This window comes from Astyanax mexicanus, chromosome 4, assembly GCF_023375975.1.
Source record: "Astyanax mexicanus isolate ESR-SI-001 chromosome 4, AstMex3_surface, whole genome shotgun sequence".
Classification (NCBI taxonomy): Eukaryota; Metazoa; Chordata; class Actinopteri; order Characiformes; family Acestrorhamphidae; genus Astyanax; species Astyanax mexicanus.
Genome location: NC_064411.1, coordinates 23,980,784 through 24,003,755, shown reverse-complemented (window position 1 = coordinate 24,003,755; position 22,972 = coordinate 23,980,784). Strand labels below are relative to the sequence as shown.

Below are 22,972 nucleotides of genomic sequence, written 5' to 3'. Positions count from 1 at the left end.
CTCGTCAAAATAAAAGTTTGTAAAAATATTCAATTTAAAAAGAAGGAATTGGTTTTCGAAGTGATTTTAGCGAGGAGAAGGTCAGGTAAGAGGTGGAATTTCACTAGTGTTTTTTTTTTAAATAACATTGATTAGATAATTTAACAGAAAACCTATTATTTTACTGTAATAATTAACAAAGAAAAATGTTAGCAAATGAAAATAAAAAGAAATCCCACTTATAACCATTACTGTGAAATACAGTTTCCTGCTGGTCCTTAACTGATACTTTCAGTTAATATAATAATAATAATAATAATAATAATAATAATAATAATAATAATAATAATAATAATAATAATACACTGCAATAAAGATAAGGAATATAAATACAGGACAATAAAGAAGAAAATTAACAAAAAAATACATATTAATAAAGTGCCAGCGCAAAGCTGTCTTTTCTAACAACACTAGTTTTGTACAATTTTGTACAATTTCTTACCTTTTTCTTTTGTTCTGTATATTATTTCATCTTTTTCAGTTTCAAAAAGCTTTCAACTAGTTTTATACTCTTTATTTTTTCAAACTAATTCATGGTATTTAATTTACAGACTCAAATCTGATTTTTATTAAATTTTAAAGGGACGTTTATTTTGACAGAATGATTTTGACAAAGCTCCTCTCCATGAAGCTTAGATTCATCCGGGTTATATAGAGCCCCGCCCCCTCCCCCGCTATATCACATTATACCCCATCACCGCTAGAGGGAGCCAGCGAGTGAGTCCTCAATGCATGGAGCTGAATGGAGCTAAACAGCTAAAACTCTCATTTAAAACACTGTATAACTACTTCTCTGTGGGTTTCTTTGGATTTTACAAAGTACAACAAAGTATTTTACTAAAAAAGGGGAGGAAATAAACCCCTATATTTCCGTTTTCTACAGCAAATGTTTTTTATTCAGTAAATACACTAGCATAACTGCTTCTGATGTTGGAGTTACACACAGAGCTTGAAAGGGTTAAAACTGCAGTTTAAAAGCTTTAATAATTATTTCTGCGGTGATGAAATGGTTGTAGTTGTTCTGTTTTGAGGAAATTAGTAAAAGTTTTATTCTATAAAGTATCAAACACTTATAAATGATTATTTTGCTAATAATATTAATTTATGAATGTTTGATACTTTTTAGAATGAAAATTGTATATACTCTTTTAGACTCTGTCAAGTGGCCTGAGATTCGGAGCAGATTCTGAAGTGAGTTTTTTGATAAAGATTCTCTGCTTGCTCCATGTTCCTGTACAACTAGTATACTAATAGTGTCCTACTACTATAGTACTATAGTCAAATTACTATAGGGTCTCATATAGTAATTTAACAGTCACTATCTAATGCATCACTTTGCAAAAGTACACAGTCACACAAAATACAGGACAAATTAGAAATGTTTATTACAATCAAATTATCATTGTAAAATAACATTACCAATTAATCTCTATTTTCATGCAGCAACAGAACTTCATTTCATTTGAAATATTATGGTTACCTTTTCCTTGCATTTACCTTCTTCATGTCCTGCAGATTCTTGAAAAGGAGATCGTACTGCAGCAGATCTCGAATTATTTATGTATTCTGAAAGCTTTCCATAAATTGAGGTCATTCACAGCTCCTCCCTGTAAAATCACTCCCTGACATCACAATGGACCATCCTGATTTCTTTATAGAAGGGTACTTCACACTTTGAAACTTCATATGCAAATATCAGTTTTTAAACTAAATATAGCTGCACACGGCAATCAGCAGGTTCAAGCACGAACTGGTGCCTAATAGAGCATAGGATGGTGATGTGTAGTAAAGTCTAATACAACTGAAGACACTGAAGTCATATTTAGAGATTCTCAGTCTTTCACCTGTTATTAATGTTGAGCAGAGGCTGTTAAACATGATGAGTGCCTAAATTCATAGATACATTTTTTGAAGTTTGTAGAACATTCATCAAGTGAGTAAGATTTAGTCAAACTATCTGCTGCAATATGATCTACTTTTTTTACAAACTGAAGAACATCAAAAAGATGTATGCAAAGAAAATGTAACCATAATATTTTAAATGAAATTTAGATTTTAAAAAGTGTTTACTGGAGTTAATGTTACAATTGGTGCTCTAACAACGGCACTGACATTTCCATAGTAATTAGTAAGTGCTATTTGTTGGGGTAGTTTGAAGTGACTCTAACAACGAAATACATTTTGCTGATAAACTGGAGCACATTTCTGTCTCTTCCATCTCTGAGTGTCACTCTAACTGTAGCCATCTTACCTAAATTGAAATGTAAGTGCAAACAAGTTGGGGCATCACTTGAAGTTTACCATCAACAGTGAGGACCAAGTCCATCTGGTATAACTAGAATTTTTCTACATACAATGTTAAAATTTTGCATCAATTTGGTGTAAATTTATGAACAATATTAACTTGCATGGTAAATTTTGTCAGTATAAAATTGTGACCATCACAAAATGAAGCATTGATTATTAAATACAAGCAGTAAGTATGTCTCTTCTATTCATTACAAGTGAGTAATTTAAAATTTAACATATGAATGAATGTGTATGAATGTTCATATGATGAACATGCATAAATAGTCTTGATGGTACTGCTGCCATTGCTTACGGTCACACTACCTTGAGAACACCCTTGAAATCTTGAAAGGTCAGTAGGGTTTGTCCTGGTTAGTACTTGGATGGGAATCTGGGAATGGTTTATGACCCCCAAGTCCCTATTGCTCATCCTGGGAGTAGGTTAATTCATTTAGAAATCTGATGGTTTTCCATTATAAATCTGCCTGTAGATAAGCAGAATATTCATATTGTAGTGGATAGCCAGAATTTAGTAACGTACTGTACTTTGTTTGTAGTTTAAAGCAGTTTCTTAACCCTGGTCACTGCCCTAAAATAGTGTTTTCCACCTGGTCCAGCTGATCAGCTAATAAACAGATATTTACTGAGTTTACCTGTTAAAATCCTTTAACCCCCTATGGAGCCTAAATTAATCCAGCAGTGTATTAGACACATCATACCACCACTTACTTTATTTAGTGCCTTTAAAGCAGAGGAAGCTATAGAATATGCAGAACAGTGTTAATATGCAGTAGAATATGCACGAACAGGGTTGAGAAACACTGATCTAACGTGACTTCTGTTCATTTGTAGTGCACAGTAAGACCACATGTCCTGACGTTTATAAAAATCTCTATGAAACGTTAAGTTACATTCTTTTACATAAAAGGACACCGTCTTAAGAAGAGATCTCATTGAAAGGAGAAAATGTAAATATACAACAGAATTGACATGCCAATACATGATAATAATAATAATACTAATAATAATATAATAATAATAACAATAATAATAATAATAAACAAATCTGTTATTATTTTAAATATTAGGTGATAACTGATCATTTTTGTCATATGTATATTATTCAGAGATTGCATGCATAATTTTTTCTAACAACAGTGACTGTAATGTGGAGTTACTTGTAAAATCACCATAGAATAATAATTTACTTTTAATTAATAGTAATTTCCACAAATGTTGTTCTAGGAAACTATAGGGTGGGTTTTGGTTCATATTGGCAAATGTGTCCCCCCCCCAATATGAGTTTGGGTCGGGTTTGGGCAGAGAATCTAAGCTCTATAGTCTTGTCATTAGTTCACAATAAAAACCACACACACACAAACACACATATATACACACAATTGACTTGCACGCTGTCCTTGCAGTGTAGAAGGGGTCATTGCAAAAATTGAAAGGCCACTTTTTAATGAGGTTTAAATTATTTTTAGAGGAATTATTAGATGTGTTTGTGTGTTCTGTTTGTAATAATTATCTTGTAATAGTTTATCTTGGGTATTAAATTTGGGGGTGAGTGTTGTGTGTGTTACTGTTTAAATAAGTTAAAAATAAAATTTGTTTAATGTCTCTATTAAATGTAAACAAATCAAAATTTTTTTTTTTCAAAATGTTTTGTTGTCAGTAAGGCTGCCACAAACGATTATTTTTATAGTCGACTAATCACCGATTATTTTTTATGATTAGTCGACTAATCGGATCATACGTTAATTGAATATAAAACACAGTTTATCACAATAGAATGCAGCTGCTATTATACAACCATCATTAGATTTCAGCTATATGCTAACTAAAAATAAAAACAATTAAAATCATAGTTCATTAAACCTTTAATGAAATATGCAGCTTGTTGTAACAGACAATTATTTTACTGTTTAGCATATAAAGTGTAAACAACTGTGTAAAATAAGGATAAGGCACTGGCATTTATGAAACATCTCAACCGTGAGGTTGTTTGAACTATTATGAAAAAAAAGTATATTAATAAAAATGCCTCTCTGTCCAGATATTGTGTACATTACCGTCTCTCTGTCGCACTCAGTGTGTCTTTAGTTTCTGCCCGATCTTGTTTTTCTGCCAGTTCTTGGGCTCCCTATCTCTTTATAAAGGCGTTTTTCCCTGTCCGCGTCCCAATTCACTAGCCAGGGCAGCGGTCTGCACAGATCTGATTGGCAGAGGAGAGCGTTTGGTGATTTTACACCACACATGACTGATCTGTGAGTTTACTGCACCGAAAAGCACTGAAAACAGAAGCCACTGTCAGAATGAAATCCTTCTCTGTAGTTTATCGGTTTGGGACGGCATTTGTGACAACGTCTGGGTCCGGATCCGGATCGCGGTCCGCCTATTAGTGACCTCTGTTTTAACTTACTCAAGATGAGTAAGTTAAGTACTAAGTTAACGCTCTGTTTACGTTAATTTTAGCAGCTAAATAGCAATTTAGCTTCTTCGTCATTTAATCAGCCACAACATGCCTCCTTTTCAGGTGCTCGTGCATCGCGGTTGTGCTGCCGAGGAAGGCAAGTTCTTCATTGCAGATATTGCATTGCACGCGTTTCACTTTTATTTTCTTGGTGATCCCACACTTTTGAGTTCTGTAGCGGGGTAGCCATGAAACCAGAGCCTGTCTGTATAATGTCCTGAGATGTCGTCCACTACCTACCCCGGTTTCCACTACTGCGCATGTGCGTCCAGGACAGAAAGGCAGTCGCAGCAGTTTGGAGAGAAAAACAAAGAAAAAAAAAAAAACGACTAATCGACTATTAAATTAGTCGTCGACTATTTTAATAGTCGACATAATCGTGACTAGTCGACTAATCGTGGCAGCCCTAGTTGTCAGATATAAAATCCCTTTTACACCCTTTTGGCAGTATTTCAGAATGAAAATATTTTTAGCAAGAACAGGCTTTGTGGTTCATAATCTATAAATTAAATTAAATCAGTTTTGATCCCCCTCCCCCAACCGTAAACAATTAACATATTTTATAAAAAATCAATACAAATATTCAGAATCTGCTACTAGTTTCTCAAACCACCAGAGACACCAGACTCTCTGAAATGTATATTAATGTATATACAATCTTCATTCGAAAAGGTATCAAACATTTATAAACTAGTATTTAGCTTAATTGTTCCATATACCGTTATACAGTGTTTTAAATGAGAGTTTTAGCTGTTTAGCTCCATTCAGCTCCATGCATTGAGGACTCCCTCGCGGGCTCCCTCTAGCGGTGATGGGGTATAATGTGATATAGCGGGGGAGGGGGCGGGGCTCTACATAACCCGGATGAGGCTGAGTTTCCTGGTTCTGTAGCTGGAGAGGAGACAGAGCAGGATCAGCTGAACTACAGAAGGTATGGAGAAGTTTCTCTCTCTCTTTCTCTTTCTCTTTCTCTCTCTCTCTCTCTCTCTCTCTCTCTCTGATATCCGGCGTTATAATCCCGCGGCTGCGAGGCTCCTGACTGTCTGCATCACGCATCAGGCTTGTTCGCGATGCTCCTGAAGAGCGGAGAAGTCCATTCGGACAGTCTCTACCTGCAGCTCAAGTGAACAATAGCGGATCTCGCGATGATTGTGCTGTTTGTTTACTTCTGGTGTGAAAAACATTATGGTTTATACATTAAACAGAGATGACACGAGTGTTATTAAATTAAAATAAAAACTTGTTAAATATTCACAAAACATTCTGGCATATTACAGATGTATTGTGTAGCACTAAATGAACAATTAAATTGTGCATTATTCAAAAGTCTTTTCTTCAGACACAGAAAAGTATATTTTCAGACACTGAGGATGAATCACACAACACAATTAGCTTTCGAACATTTTTTTTATTTGCAACCAGCTTTTCTTTTCTTTGTTCTAGGAAATAAATACAACATCCTGTTTTCTAAAGCGTTCTAAACTGCTCCTATTATCTTTAAAAGCACTAAATAACTATTACACTGAGATCTAATTTTCTTTCGTTCTATTTTTTGTTAAATGCACTAAACAATTAAAGCTGTGTAAATGAGCATGATGTAGTTATTTTTCCCAAAACAAAGAACCATAAAAACTGGTCTGCAATAACAAAAGAAAGTTCTAAAGCTAATTGTGTTATGTGTAATTGTGTTATGTACTTTTCTGTGTCTGAGGAACAGACTTTTGAATAATGCACAATTTAATCCCATTATTTATTTAGTGCTATACAATACATATTTAACATGGCAGTATGTTTTTTTTATCTTAATTTAATAACACTCATGTAATCTCTGTTTCACATATAAACTGCTGTTTTATTCACACCAGAAGTAAACAAACAGCACAATCATCACGAGATCCGCTGCTGGTGGAGAGTGTCGGACTTGACTTCTCCGCTCCTCCCCTAATCCACGTTTTTTTGAGCCAGAGCCCAATTTAAACAATAAATTTTTTTAGAGTAGAGTGTTAAAATTTTGCTTTAAAAAAAAAAACTTTATTAGACTATTTGAATGACCGAAATATGTTCTGAATGATGTTAACTAACATTATAAAACTGAAGAAGCACTGATTTCACTAATTCAAATCTGTTATAACATAATTAACAATGTTTAAGAATATAAAACAATTTTTTTATGTTAAACATATGATTATCACTCTATAGGTTTATATATAATAATTGAAAATACATAAATAATTAAAAAACAGACCCAAATTTGGGTCAGGTTTGGGCAGAGAATCTAAGCTCTAAGCAGCAATTTATAAATAGCTAACTAATTGTAATGACAGCAGCCCTGTTATTCAGAACGTTTGCACAGCGTTGTGCTTTAAATGCGGCTTTTCACTGTTAAAAGACACATTTAACTGCAGTATGCATTTAAGGTGGAACGGGAATCCGATTAAGATGCTGGTGTAAAATCTAAAATCAAGTTTCCATTTTTGTTTGGCTCATCAAAATAAAAACACAAATTACAAGCCCTTATTTATTTTTTGGTATTTTATTAAAAATTATATATACACTGCTCAAAAAAATAAAGGGAACACTCAAATAACACAATATAACTCCAAGTAAATCAAACTTCTGTGAAATTAAACTGTCCACTTAGGAAGTAACACTGATTGACAATCAATTTCACCTGCTGTTGTGCAAATGGAACAGGTGGAAATTATTGGCAATTAGCAAGACACACTCAATAAAGGAGTGGTTCTGCAGGTGGGGACCACAGACCACTTCTCAGAACCTATGCTGTCTGGCTGATGTTTTGGTCAGTTTTGAATGTTGGTGGTGCTTTCACACTCGTGGTAGCATGAGACGGACTCTACAACCCACACAAGTGGCTCAGGTAGTGCAGCTCATCCAGGATGGCACATCAATGCGAGCTGTGGCAAGAAGGTTTGCTGTGTCTGTCAGCGTAGTGTCCAGAGGCTGGAGGCGCTACCAGGAGACAGGCCAGTACACCGGGAGACGTGGAGGAGGCCGTAGGAGGGCAACAACCCAGCAGCAGGACCGCTACCTCCGCCTTTGTGCAAGAAGGAACAGAAGGAACACTGCCAGAGCCCTGCAAAATGACCTCCAGCAGGCCACAAATGTGCATGTGTCTGCACAAACGGTTAGAAACCGACTCCATGAGGATGGTATGAGGGCCCGACGTCCACAGATGGGGGTTGTGCTCACAGCCCAACACCGTGCAGGACGCTTGGCATTTGCCAGAGAACACCAGGATTGGCAAATTCGCCACTGGCGCCTTGTGCTCTTCACAGATGAAAGCAGGTTCACACTGAGCACATGACAGACGTGACAGAGTCTGGAGACGCCGTGGAGAGCGGTCTGCTGCCTGCAACATCCTTCAGCATGACCGGTTTGGCAGTGGGTCAGTAATGGTGTGGGGTGGCATTTCTTTGGAGGGCCGCACAGCCCTCCATGTGCTCACCAGAGGTAGCCTGACTGCCATTAGGTACCGAGATGAGATCCTCAGACCCCTTGTAAGACCATATGCTGGTGCGGTTGGCCCTGGGTTCCTCCTAATGCAGGACAATGCTAGACCTCATGTGGTTGGAGTGTGTCAGCAGTTCCTGCAAGATGAAAGCATTGAAGCTATGGACTAGCCCGCCCGTTCCCCAGACCTGAATCCGATTGAGCACATCTGGGACATCATGTCTCGCTCCATCCACCAACGTCACGTTGCACCACAGACTGTCCAGAAGTTGGCGGATGCTTTAGTCCAGGTCTGGGAGGAGATCCCTCAGGAGACCATCCGCCACCTCATCAGGAGCATGCCCAGGCGTTGTAGGGAGGTCATACAGGCACGTGTAGGCCACACACAATACTGAGCCTCATTTTGACTTGTTTTAAGGACATTACATTAAAGTTGGATCAGCCTGTAGTGTGTTTTTTCACTTTAATTTTGTGTGTGGCTCCAAATCCAGGCCTCCATTGGTTAATAAATTTGATTTCCATTGATGATTTTTGTGTGATTTTGTTGTCAGCACATTCAACTTTGTACAGAACAAAGTATTCAATGAGAATATTTCATTCATTCAGATCTAGGATGTGTTATTTGAGTGTTCCCTTTATTTTTTTTGAGCAGTGTATATATATATATATATAGTGTGTGTGTGTGTGTGTGTGTATATATTTTTTCAGATTTTGATTCTCATTTAAATATCAAATGAACGAATATATGTTAGCGTTTGTTTCTCATCACCATGGTCACATATATTAAAATATACAATATATTTAATAACGTAATAAACATGGTCGGATGGAGTGAAGATTAAACAACAAAGGAATTGTATAAAACAGTATAATCAATGTCTTTACTAAAATGTTTTATTATTGTTTGGCCAAAATGCATTGTGCCTTGTCTCTTTCAGTCAGAGATAACCATATAAAACTCAGTTTAGTTAAATACATGTATTACAAGTAAAGTTAATAAAGTATTGTCAAAAATAAATGAGAGGTTAAGGTTTTGGTGTGTAGGAGTGTCTGAAGCATTGTCCACTCACTATATGTATTCATTTGCTCTTAAGGGACGTCAGCTATCTCCTCAAAAAAGTTTCTCCATATATCCAGAAGCAAGATATCTATATAAAAAGAGCCAACACTCCAAAAGAAATACTTTTTTTATTGGTAAATTTGCTGTGAATTTTGGGAAAACAGGTTGTGGAGTTACAAAATCAGCTCGTAGGACAGCTCACTGTGAGACAAGCGACCAAAATTTTATGCACGTCAGAAATCAATCTTCTCAATCGCAGCTCGTTTGTGCAATTATTCGGACATCGCTTCCCCTCTCACACTGCAGGACAAACAATGCACGATGAAGCTGAAAAATCGGGCTAAAATCACACAGTGTCTGCCTTGCATCAGAGATATGACACTGGCTGTCCACGCAGCAGTGGAAATTTATATTATAATTGCAAAAGATGCTACCTAGGGGAGAAGATAGACAATGAAAAGAAGGGGGCGTAAGACAGAGGCCTGAGACACACTAGTAATAACAGAGGGTTGGCTGCGGGCCAGTAATTTCCCACGCCATTAGGTGGGGGACCACAAAAAAAAAAATCTGTTTTTGGAAAGGTAAACCAGGAAGAAAAGAAAAAAATAAATAAATAAAATAAACCCACTGCTCCTCACGCGGGGATCCAATCCGTGTCCTCAGGTTTGCGGTCGTTTAAACTACCGCTGCCCCGGATAGTGAACCCGGGGAGTTACAGCTGGGAAAAACACCTTATAAGTAAATAGGGAGCCTGAGAATGGGCAGAAACTTTAGCTGAGCATGACAGAGAGACGGGAAGGCTTGTAAACTAAAGTTCACTATAGAAACGTTTTTTTTTTTCATTATCGTTCATTATAGTTCAAACAACCTCACAGGCCACATATTTCGCGCTTGCGGGCCACATCTGGCCCGTGGGCCGCCTATTGCCGACCTATGGCATGCGCTATTAAAATCAGTTCGATCAGCACCAGGTTTTCTTGTTAAGATCGGATTAATAGCTGCGATTTTAAAAGCTGTTGGTACAGTCCAAGTCATGAGGGAAGAGTGAATGATCGCAGTAATAAGAGGAAGCAGAGAAGAAAGACATGATTTAACAAGTGTTGTGGGACGAGGGTCCAATGTGCAGGTAGATAGCTTATCAGTAGAGTTAAGATCAGAAAGTTCAGAAGTAGGAGGAAGAGAGAACACAAAGAAGAATCAGGGGTTGTTTTACAAAATATAGGCAGTAGGGAGGAATTAAGAGATTCAGTTACAGTTGCAGGTATGGGCTGAGTTCTCAAAGACTTGTGAATATTCTCGATTTTTTCATTGAATAAAGACATAAGAGAAATACAAAAAGTCAGGCAATTTATCACCACCACTAGGTTAGCTTACTAGGGACTGGTGTTTAAATTCATTTAAAAATTGAGTGTTAGCATTCATATCAGTGGTCTGGGTGCAGTCAGGATAACAAGGCCGAGGGTACCTGAGAGAGATAGATAGCTTAGCAAGGTTTAGATGTTTCTTAGGCGCTGAGCCCTAGCGTTGCTTAGGTCTGTCTCACATCGCAAAGCTTTAGGTCTCTCTCATGTAACATACAATCAAAATAACACTAGATACGGGTTTTAGAAGAGTTTAGAATGGCTGTTTTTCTCCCCTCGCTTGTACTCTACGTTCTCCGCCACTCCTACTAGTCTAAAGTTTGTGTAGATTCAGCCTGAATTTGGCAACCCAAATAACCTTGGCATCTGGGGAGGAGTTGGCGGGTCAGACTACTCTCTGTGATGTTTTGAAATGGGATTGCTGTTTTCTAGTCAATATAGTAGAGTTTTAATAGTATGGGTTAGTGTATTCTAGTGTAAAGTGAGATATTATAATAGTACAACATTGTTTTCAGTACTGGACAGCAGATTTTGCAGCTGCAGCCTACTGAGAGCCTACTGCAGAACGAGCTACAACTTTAATGTGTAACAGGGCAGCAATCCAAATAGAGGATGAGAATAATCTTGAGATTGCTGCTACATTTATTTTTAACTCCCTAATGGAAAACCCCACCAGGGTGGACTCAAGTGCAGACAGAGTTACAAAAAAGTCAAAATAGGGGTTAAACTTGGCTTTCACAATGTAAAATATTTGTGTGCAAACTACTGTGCTTTCCACAGAGTCAGGGTTATTTGTGAAAAGTGATCAAACAACAGGCCCTCGGTTTGTATCGTAGAATTTAAATAAAGATACTCAGGCAGATGGGAAAGGAGTATCTTTTTAAGAAATCTAACAAAAGGGAGAAAACACTAAAATACCCCAAAATAGGGGGAAACAGAAAGCAGCCTCGAGAAAACACCCAAGAAGGCTTTAAATAAAACCTAAGGATAGTTTTCTCTTTTCTTTTATTTCTTTCCTTCTTTCTTTCAAACTAGGCAAGTTCTCAGCTTCAAGTGAGATGTGAACAGAATCAAGACTGTCTGTCTGAACAGTGGGCAGTCCTTATGAAGGCACTAAACACAGGGTTCATACACCTTTTACAAGGTAAAAATTAAGCAGTTTTCTAGCACTTTTAAGGCCCATTTTCTTCTTTTTCTCTACCTTTCAGCTGTGGTATTAATGATAACAGAGATATCTCAAAACTGAGATTGAGCTACAATCAGTAAATCACAAAACTCTTCTCAACCCTTCACAGCAACTGTGCTACTGAGGAAAAATATGTAAGTAAATAGCAGGAATTATGGATTTATTGGTGTCAGTTTCACACAGTTTAAATACCAATGTTTTTCACCGCATGGTTACCCTATTCATTTGATTCACTAAGTATGTCAAATTTGGTGGTAAATGGAGAGCATTTATACATACATATACTCAAAAAATTATTGATTTGCTTTTTGTCACACTGCAAGAGATGGTATTATGTTTATGGTAAACACAACCGGAACTGTGTTTGGTAATAGTAGAAGGAGAAGAAATGAAAGCAAAAAAAGTTTTGATACTAAATGTACTGCCTATGTGTAGATTTTCTTTGCTAACCAACTCGATTTGGTCAATAATGAAACGATAACACAAACAATCACTAGACAAACAACTTTCAATAATTTTTTACTGAAAATGTCCCAAGGGGATCGGCTCGTTCCACGGGGCTGATGCCGGGCAAACAGCCCCGGAGGTCGGCTAACTCTGGGCCAACAGCGGCTCGTTGGAGGATGCTGGCATCGCGTTAACAGTTCCAGGCTCAGTTTAGCCTAATAGTATATTGTACGTGTAACCCTGGATTATAACTATTATTATTTAGATAAATCCAAAGCTTGGCTTTAAGCATAGCTAGCTAACTCTCCTGCTATCTGTGGTAAAATGTTGTATCTGAGGGAAAAAGAGCTGGTTCCTTGTGAGCCAACTCCTCTTAAATTAAGAGAAAGAACTGGAATTTGTTGTCACATACGTAGAGGCACGAGCGAAGCTCTCTTTTTTTATTTTACACTCTGCAATTTTTTCTTTAAGTAAACTTATTTAGTCAGGTAGTTATTTATTGTTGAGTAAATGCAGTTACAATTTCAAGTATTTTCAAGCACTTTTCCCAAAATACCAGCACTTTCCAGGCCTGGAAAACAGAACGATAAAATTCAAGTATTTTCCAGAATTTTAAACACCCGTACGAATCCTGTAAACAGTTGTCAGCCTGATTATTGTGAGTGGCAAAAGGTGGCCTCCCTTACACTATGGACTTGGAATGGGTAAAAGTACAGAAGCTTTTATGGTAATATAAAGATGTCCAAGTAGTTTTGTCTGTATAGTGTACCTGATTTGTGCAGTTCTCTTCAGTTAAGTGACCTGCTTTTATTTTAATATTCAACTGTTTTTTTTCCCAGAAATGAAAATATTCTCCTGAAATTCATCACCAACAACCAGGATATTTAACCAAAACCATTGTCAAACTGCTGAAAGAGGTGAAGCAGAAGCCGTCCTGAAAACACTCAGAAGTTGTTTGCTACATTAAACAGACAAATGAAGCCAAGTCCCGACATGGAGAAACATCAGCACTCTGTCAAGATTTTTACTAAACAGAGTAATCTCAAAAAACACCAGCGCATTCTCACAGGAGAGAAACCGTATCACTGCCCAGACTGTGGGAAAAGTTTTACTCTACAGGGTACTCTCAAAAATCACCAGCGCATTCACACAGGAGAGAAACCGTATCACTGCTCAGACTGTGGGAAAAGTTTTACTCTACAGGGTACTCTCAAAAATCACCAGCGCATTCACACAGGAGAGAAACCGTATCACTGCTCAGACTGTGGGAAAAGTTTTACTCTACAGGGTACTCTTAAAAATCACCAGCGCATTCACACAGGAGAGAAACCGTATCACTGCTCAGACTGTGGAAAGAGTTTTACTACACATAGTAAACTCAAAAACCACCAACACATTCACACAGGAGAGAAACCGTATCACTGCTCAGACTGTGGGAAGAGTTTTACTGAACAGAGTAAACTCAAAATACACCAGCGCATTCACACAGGACAGAAACCATATCACTGCTCAGACTGTGGGAAGAGTTTTACTACACTGGGTGATCTTAAAAATCACCAGCGCATTCACACAGGAGAGAAACCGTTTTACTGCTCAGCCTGTGGGAAGAGTTTTACTTTACAGAGTACTCTCAAAAAACACCAGCGCATTCACACAGGAGAGAAACTGTATCACTGCTCAGACTGTGGCAAGAGTTTTACTCAACAGAGTAAACTCGAAAAACACCAGTGGGTCACTGCTGTTCCCCGGCGCCTTGCACCGAAGCCCAGTATCCGCGGTTCGGAGATGCTTGAAGCTGCGAGGCTTCTGAACAACTTCTGACTCAAGAGGGTCAGTAGTTGTAGCCCTGCCAACTGTTAATTTACATGTGTTTGTATGATGGTGAATTAGAAAAAGAAAAGAGGAAAAAGAAAAGGAAATCACCAGTAGAGAGCGCAGATCTTCCTTTGCTTTTGCCTTTTAATTTTGGCATTTAAAGCACCGTCCACTCCAAACACTGAATCACAAAATGTCACTTTGCTATTGATATTTCCATTTTGTGTTTTCATTTTAATTCTGTCAGACGCTCTGAGACCGATACCATTGCGAGACTTCGAGAGATCCAACATGGCGGCGTCACGCTGCTGAAAGAAAACACCGGCAAACTAAGAAAAATACCTCCACAATTTAACCCTGGATAACACTTTGGACTTCCTGGACGACTACTATGAAACTAATGAAAGAAAGACCACCAGAGCCACAGCATGTGTGACAGCATTGTATTTTCGGGAATCATTGAACAACCCCAAAAAGATCCAGAGCGTACAATAAAAGAATTTATGCAGTCTGCGCCAAAACTTTCACAGGACACTGTCAAAAACATAGTCCACCGCATTGGAGTTAAAAATAACAGCAACAGACCAAGACCAATGGTCGCCAAATTTGAACTAATAGAACTTGTTAAGAGTCGCGGCAAAGAGTTTAAAGGAACAAACTATGGCCAAAAGACCATTTCCCCTGTGAAATCCAGGAATGGCGGAAAAACTGCTCCAAGTTCTGAAACAAAACCAGGAAAAAGAAAAAAAAAAGGTTGCTCTCGCAGTGGATAAACTGTACATATATGAGAAACTCTTCCAGGACCCCAATATAACAACATGGCTTTTCTCTCTCTCTCATCCAGTTCCATGTGTGTGAGTGGGTATATGAGAGTGAGTGTGTGTGAATGAGTATGGAAGTACATATGGGTGGTGGTGTATGTGTGCGAACATAAGTAATCAAGAATTGAAAACTGTGTGTGTGTCTGTGAGCATATATATGTATATGTACAAATGTGTATACATATATGTTTATTATTATTTCTCATCTATATTCTTTGATTGTGTTTATAATATGTATATATACAATTTTTTTTCTACTTCATTCTTTTTCTCTTCAATACCACAATTATTATATTAGTTATCATTATTATTATTATTATTATTTTCTTTTTTAGTCTCCATTCATCTTACCAACTGAATGTACCTTAGCTACATTTAACTCTGTAATCTCCATTTGGCCCATCCCTCAAATAAAATATTTTGTGTTATTTGTTTTTTTTGCCCCTCCCCTCCTTCCCAAGACCATCCCCCAATATTCTGTCTCTGAGCAGAACAGCAACACTGAATCATTCTTTAACATCTTGTCACTTGTAAATATTGTAGTATTATGACTGTAACATTGAACATAACATCTTGAAACATACAAGAGATTAGCTCACCTGCCAAAAGAACCTAAGTGCTAAACCATCTATATAAACTGAAGTCAGACATACACCTAATGCAAGCAATTTATCTTACAAAGGCAGAGTTCCAGAAACTGAAGGCCAGATGGATTGGCCAGACCTACCATTCAACTTACAACTCTAAAAAAACGTGGTACCTCCATTCTTTTTAGCAAAACTACTCCATACATACATAGCAATACTACCAATGATCCAAAAGGACGATTTATCATCATCAATGGTAGTATTCATAAAAATAATATAACAATAGCTAGTATATATGGTCCAAATTCAGATTCTCATTTTTCCACTCCCTTTTTTATGAACTGATGTTTCCAAATTCCCATGTTCTAATAGGCAATATTAAACTTGGAACTAGACAGGTCCAATTCATTATGCAATTAACCTCTCGATTCTTCATCCACTATTAAATAATACATGACAGAATATGGACTGATGGATATCTGGAGACTACTCAACCCAAATAACAAAGAATTTACACATTACTCCCCACATCATAAAACATACTCCTGTGTCGATTATGTCTTGGTTAGAGTAACAGAGCCTAACATTGATAGCATTAATATATCAGACCATAGCCCTGCATCTTTTAAATAATCAACAGAAATTAAATCCCCACCCAAACCCAAATGGAGATTCAATACATCTCTACTCAAAGATCCAGATTTTATCACATACTTTAAAGAAGAATGGGCATTCTTTCTTCACGATGGAAGAAACAGAAAGAGAACATTTCTTAGAGCAAGAGGTGAAGAGACTGGAAACCCTGGTCTCTCAAATGCCTACTAATATAAATAATAAAGAATTACTTCAAGTCAAATATGAGCTCAAAAAAACGCAACTTACACTTTTTAAACTTGGACAATATCATTATGAATTGGCAATAAAACCGGTAAATTATTAGCAAATTGACAGAAACAACAAACTGAGAAATCTAGCATCACCGCAGTAGAAGACACTCTTGGAAACATAACACACGATCATGTAGCAATAAACAACATATTTAGCAATTACTATAATAATTTATACACCCCAGACCATACTACTACATATACCAAAGCTGACACTTTTCTAAAGAGTGTCTCCCTCCCCAAATTACCCACTGACCAGGTAGAGCATCTGGATATGCCACTCTCCATAAATGAACTGGAAAAAGCACTACAACTTATGCCTAATAATAAATCACCAGGTTTAGACGGTTTCCCTGAAGAATTTTATAAACACTTTTGACCCCTCATTTCTCCTTTCTTTTCAACATGATCACTGTAATCCTCCAAAATTCCCAAATACCTCATCCCATGAATACAGCTTTAATTACACAAGTCTCAAACCTAATAGAAATCCTACACACTGTTCCAACTACCGTCCAATATCTTTAATAAACACAGACGTCAAAATTATAAGCAAAGCCCTAGCACTAAGATTAGAATCGGTAATTTCTTCACTTATACACCCAGACCAGACTGGGTTTATCAAAGGGAGACACTCCTCAGAAAATATGAGGTGACTATTTAACGTAATAAAACTATACACACATCAAACACACACTAAGATCCAACATCCAGCCATAGCATTAACTATAGATGCGGAAAAAGGCGTTTGACAGGTTTGGTGGCCCTTTTTCTTTACCTCCCTTAACCATTTTGGCTTTGGCCCTCATTTCACCAACTGGATTAAAATTTTATACAAGTCACCATCAGCATATATAATCACTAATTGAATAATATCTAAATCTTTCACCCTAAAGAGTGGAACCAGACAATGATGCCCATTATCACCACTTCTTTTTGCACTTTTTATCGAACCACTTGCCTCAGCCATTAGAGAGAATAATAATATCTCAGGTATCAAAACAAATTTGCACTGCCACAAAATCAGGTTATATGCAGATGATATTTTACTTTATCTAACAGCCCCTTCCACCTCCCTCTCGTCAGTGCATAGTCTCATCAGTAGTTTTGGTAAGGTTTCTGGCTGCTCCATAAGTTGGTGCAAATCTGAGATTCTGCCTCTTACTGATATTGATTGGGATGCTAAGGACTTACCATCAAATACTTTGGAATCTATACATCAACAAAATTAAAGCACTTATTCAAATTTAATTTTACACCACTACTACAAAACACCAAAGATAATCTCCAACGATGGAATAATTTCCCATTATCTTTAATTGGCCAAATTGCATCTGTTAAAATGGATATTTTCCCCAAAGTTAATTATCTCTTCACCACGACTTCCCTTATCCCAATCCTGGGCTGGAACTCAGCAGTTAATTCATTCTACTGGAAAGGTAAAAAACCCTGGCTCAAACCAACTACTCTTAAAAAAAAAAGAAGAAGAATTTTGGACTGGATGCCTCAATTTTTTACCATTACTTTATTGCTAATAAATTACAGTATATTCATAAAACGACCAACAATTCAAACTTCTCTTGGCTAGATATAGAACAAAACATTTGCAAAAACCTGACCACCCAAGATATCATTTTTATAGATAAATCATTTAGAACCCATGAATGCTTCAAATATAAGACAATAGACACTACTCTCTCTGCCTGGTGGAAAGCAAATGAAATCCTCAACTTACAACTCAACCCATGTAAATCCACCCCTATATGGCACAACCCTATGTTCAAAATTAACAATACATCTATCATCTTCACAACATGGAAAATGAGAAGAATATTAAGCCTGGGGGACCTTTTCAGTGATTGCTCCCTTATTGACCTTCGACCTTCTGAAACAGACATACAACTTACCACAAAACTGTCAATTCCAATACTTACAGTTTAAAGAGATTATTAAAAAAAAGGTCACTGATATAAAAAACCTTCAAGAACCAACCCCTCCTCTACTACTGAAAATAAAATCACTCAAAACCAAGAAACTACTCTCCCAAATCTATAAACTTTTCGCATACCATGACGACACTACTTTGCTACTGACAAATGAATTGCAGACTTTGGCACCCAAACAGAAAATAACTGCCAAATAATCTGTAACAACACATTCACAATGTCACCCAATTCTAATATACAGTTAATTCAATACAAAATACTACATAGAATACATTTCACTACCCATAAAATGCACCTGATGGGCCTCACCAACACCTGTACACACTGTCCAAGCACAATAGATGACCTCCATCATGCATTCTGGAACTGCCCCCTGATAGACAGTTTTGGTCGGAGGTCATGGGAAAGCTATCCAAGATCCTCAGCATCCCACTCTCTCCTTCTGTAGCCCTCCTTGGGGGCTTTTCATCTTCATCAACTTCAAAATATCTTCAAACACAACAATGGCTAAAATAATAATTCTACTCACCTGGAAAGACTATCAACAATGCACTGGTACAACCTGTTAACTGAACACTCCAATTTGGTAAGACTCACATTTGCCAGAAAAGATAATATCAATCACTATAACAACATCTGGTCCCCATTTTTGAACTTTATCCAGAGCTAATCCCTCCCCCTGTTTGTTTTTGTAAACACTTTCTTTTTTTAACATACCTGCTCAATACATATTACAATAACACCTCCTGTCTGTTGTCTTGTTCTATTGTATGTTGCTTGTCTATATTGTAAATATTTCTTTCTATCTCTCTTCTTACAAATTTTTTAATCTCTATATGTGCATAATTTAAAACAAAAAGGGGGCGGAACCAGAGCGTTACAGCTGTATACTGGATTGGAGCATTTTAGTCATTCATTCAGAAAAAAAAATCTGCATGTTGGGCAGATGCAGGGAAGATTGCAGCAAAACCTAGGGTCAAACTTGGTGCCGTAAAAAAAAACTTGCGTTAAAAAATAGTAACTTGTTTCTGATTCCAAATTAACAGCATGTGTTAACAATTTAACGTTGACAGCCCTTAGAATTTCAAATTAAAAATCACAGAAACAATGACCTGAAAATCTGCAGTTTACAGTGTGAACTCTTCAATCCAGGAGAGAGCAGGTCCGATGAAAAACTTGAAGAGTTTACTTGTTTGTTGTTCAGTGGATTGTTCTTTTGGATTTTTTCTGTTGAAAAATGCATATAAAGCAGCAAGAAACTCCTAAACACTCGATGTACAGATGTACAAAGCTGAAGACCTTCCCCAGGTGCAGCTCAAGTTCCTGAGTACACACTCCTGAGTACACTGACACTTCTCTAATATCGATACCACTCTCTCTTAGATCTTCCTCGTAGAAGATCAGGTTTCCTTTCTCCAGCTGCTGGAATGCCAGTTTCCCCATAGCCATGATACTTGTTTTAGTCTGCTGAGGATCAATGTGAACCCTTTGGGGTTACTTGGATTTCTGCATGAATTGGTCATTAAATGTCTTTATCTGTCACAACAATAGACAAACACAGTCTAATACACATAAAAATATGTTTGAATGGTTTTATTAAATACAACATGTTTAACATTCACAGTAAAGGGTGGAAAAACTATGTGAACCCTTAGGCTAATGACTTTTCAAAGAGCTAATTGGAGCCAGGAGTCAGCCAACCTGGAGTCCAATCAATGTGATGACATTGGATGTGTTGGTTAAAGCTGCTCTTCTTGACAGCCCTTAAAATTTCAAATTAAAAATCACAGAAACACTGACCTGAGAATCTGCAGTTTACAGTGTGAACTCTTCAATCCAGGAGAGAGCAGGTCTGCTTTCTATAGTCTGAACAGAGACTGGCTCCGGAGCGTTACAACTGGACACCGTACACCAGTCTTCTCTGTTATTGTCTTGTCTGTGTTGGAGTGTTCTAGTCATTCAGCCAGAAAACAATGGATGGGGGTGGGGCAAATTACAGTGGAAGTTGGGGCCAAACTTGGTGGTGTAATTTGTGTAAAAAATAATAATGTTGACACCTTTTATTATTTCAAAATTTTCATCTTTCTGTATTATACTACTTCTTAAATCCCTACTCATTACATTCACAAAGGCTATTGAGAGTACATATACTAAATTCACGGGTGCCAATAAGTCAATTGTGATTTTATTAGGATCAGACAGACATGGATAAAAGAAAGGAAATGTGCATAAAAGAGTACAATTACTGTGGAAAAAACACTGACATTAACCCCTAAATATAGGTATTACTTCATGTTAGAATGCCTGGTCTTGTTATTTCTCCTTGGACCTGATTATGCAGTTTTCTTTTGTATTTATTCTGTAGATGCAGTACCATGACAAATTAAAAGGCATGGAAAAGTCTGAGCAGGGAAAGATTTTTGGGCTCCTCCCTTTTGCCAAGTTAGTTTCTTTAGTTAATTGTGTTTTCATTTGTTGTCTTGATTGTTATTTTGGTCTTTGATAACCTGAAACACTGACCTGAGAATCTGCAGTTTACATTGTGAACTCTTCAGTCCAGCAGAGAGCAGCTCCACTTCTGAGTCCTGCAGGTCATTGTTACTGAGGTCCAGCTCTTTCAGGGGGGAGTTTTCCAGGTTTAAAAACCGATTCCAGATTTCCACACTTTACTCCAAGATTACATGAAGCTAGTCTGAAAAATAAGAATAAACAAATGATTTTACAATAAACCCAAATAAGAATATTAGAATGTATTGACAAAAATAGAAAACAGAATTTAAGTGTGAAATTTATTGTCTGTTAAAAGAACTGATATTTCTTTATACTGAAATAGTTAACATGCAGAAAGCTCCAATTTACTGTGATCAGTGTGGGCATGCAGCTCACCAAAAGCTCACCAAGAGCTTATTCTATTTTCCCAGTTAAGCTCTGGAAAAAAAGACACATTTGCTCACATACATTTTAGAAATAAATACATACACTTGAAATGTATGTTCTATATGAAATTTTCATGATGTGATATTGCTAATCATCATTGCTCTCAGGCATACTGAGACATGATTTTTCATTCAAATCACCCAGTGCTAATTTAGAGTGGATCTACAAGGAATGGGAATTTATTTTTAAAAAATGTTACATATCTTCTTCATAACTTCCAAACTTCTTTCTTAAACTGTATATGATTAGTCTAATACAGAAACTTAATGTACTACTTACATTAAAATGAGGGTTTAATTATTATTACACACACAGGATAATTCATGCTATATGTATGTATTTAATAATGTGAATAATGTAAATCCACCAGTGATTGAATGGAAACTGATTCTACACATCAGCAATTGATTAAAAACTGTGTGAAGGCCTGAATGAAAATACTTACACAGCTCATCTGGATATTTTAACTACTGGCAGCAGCCTCAGAAGACACTTTCCTGATCGTATTTCCTGAGGTTAAACTCCTCCAGGTTCACCTCCTCGTTTCCTCATTGGTGTGAGATGTCCTCTTTTTTGGGGTCAGTATGACTCATAATAAAGTCTGATTAGACTCCAGTGAGAGACCCAGAATGAAAAGAAGGAACAGGTCCAGGTGTCCACTCTCACTCTGTAAGGCTCTGTCTATGGCACTGCTGAGGAAGTCAGTCTTTGTTGACTTGCTGAAAAACTTTAAGAGTTTACTTGTTTGTTGTTCAGTGGATTGTTCTTTTGGAATTTTTCAGTTGAGAAATACATATAAAGCAGCAAGAACTCCTGAACACTCAGATGTACAAAGCTGAAGACCTTCCCCAGGTGCAGCTCATGTTCCTCCCTGAAGATCTGGGTACACATTTCCTGAGTACACCGAAACTTCTCTAATATCGATATCTTATCGAACTGAAACAGTTTTGTGAAAAAGAATGGTCCAAAATTCCTCCTGGCCGTTGTGCAGGTCTGATCTGTAACTACAGGAAACGTTCGGTTGAGGTTTTTGCTGCCACAGGAGAGTCAACCAGTTATAAAAGGTCCACATACACCCCCCCCCTCCACTTTGAATGTTAACAAGTTGTGTTCAATAGAACCATGCAAACATATCATTTTTGTGTTTGTCTATTGTTCTGACTTAGATGAAGATCAGAACACATTTAATGACCAATTTATGCAGAAATCCAAGTATAATCCCAAAGGATTCACATACTTTTCTTACAACTGTATCTTCTTGTGTTTCCACAGTTTCCTCCGACTCTGAACTGCTATCAATGGCAATCGGTGCATAAACATTGGTGTTTTCACTACAGGGGAAAAAATTTAAAGTAATTTCTGGACTGAAAATAAATTTAAGGGTCTGTCATTGAAGGGGGGGGGGGAGGTTAATTTGTTACTGCCTTTAATTGTACCAACTGAATATTTCTTAGTAACATTAAATACTGCCAATCATACACATTATAATATCTAGACTCAAAGCAAGCAAGCAAACAACATTAAAAGCAAATATATTTAAAAATTGTAATAGGCTAGATAAACTGATAAAGAAACTGGTAATTGTTAGTAAAATAACTTAACCATCGCTGTGCAGTGGTTTGCTGCTTTCAGGATCTGTCCAAATCTGCA

General features: G+C 37.1%; 3 protein-coding genes across 4 annotated transcripts in view; 2 read left to right on the top strand and 1 right to left on the bottom strand.

The window, feature by feature from the left end:
• LOC125801365 (zinc finger protein 239-like) overlaps nucleotides 1-22,972 on the bottom strand; it is a 362,996-nt gene that overhangs the window by 50,626 nt on the left and 289,398 nt on the right. The window lies entirely within an intron of this gene.
• The window catches only part of LOC111188530 (zinc finger protein 239-like), a 214,745-nt gene continuing 197,477 nt past the window's right edge, over nucleotides 5,705-22,972 (top strand). The window contains exon 1 of one of the 2 annotated variants that reach the window (XM_049478045.1): nucleotides 5,705-5,735. The gene's annotated coding sequence lies outside the window, so the exon portion shown is untranslated. The remainder of the gene's footprint in view (nucleotides 5,736-22,972) is intronic. The other variant, XM_049478048.1, reaches the window with a different exon arrangement.
• LOC125801263 (gastrula zinc finger protein XlCGF26.1-like) overlaps nucleotides 5,709-22,972 on the top strand; it is a 114,495-nt gene continuing 97,231 nt past the window's right edge. Inside the window, exon 1 of the mRNA XM_049477703.1 lies at nucleotides 5,709-5,735. The gene's annotated coding sequence lies outside the window, so the exon portion shown is untranslated. The remainder of the gene's footprint in view (nucleotides 5,736-22,972) is intronic.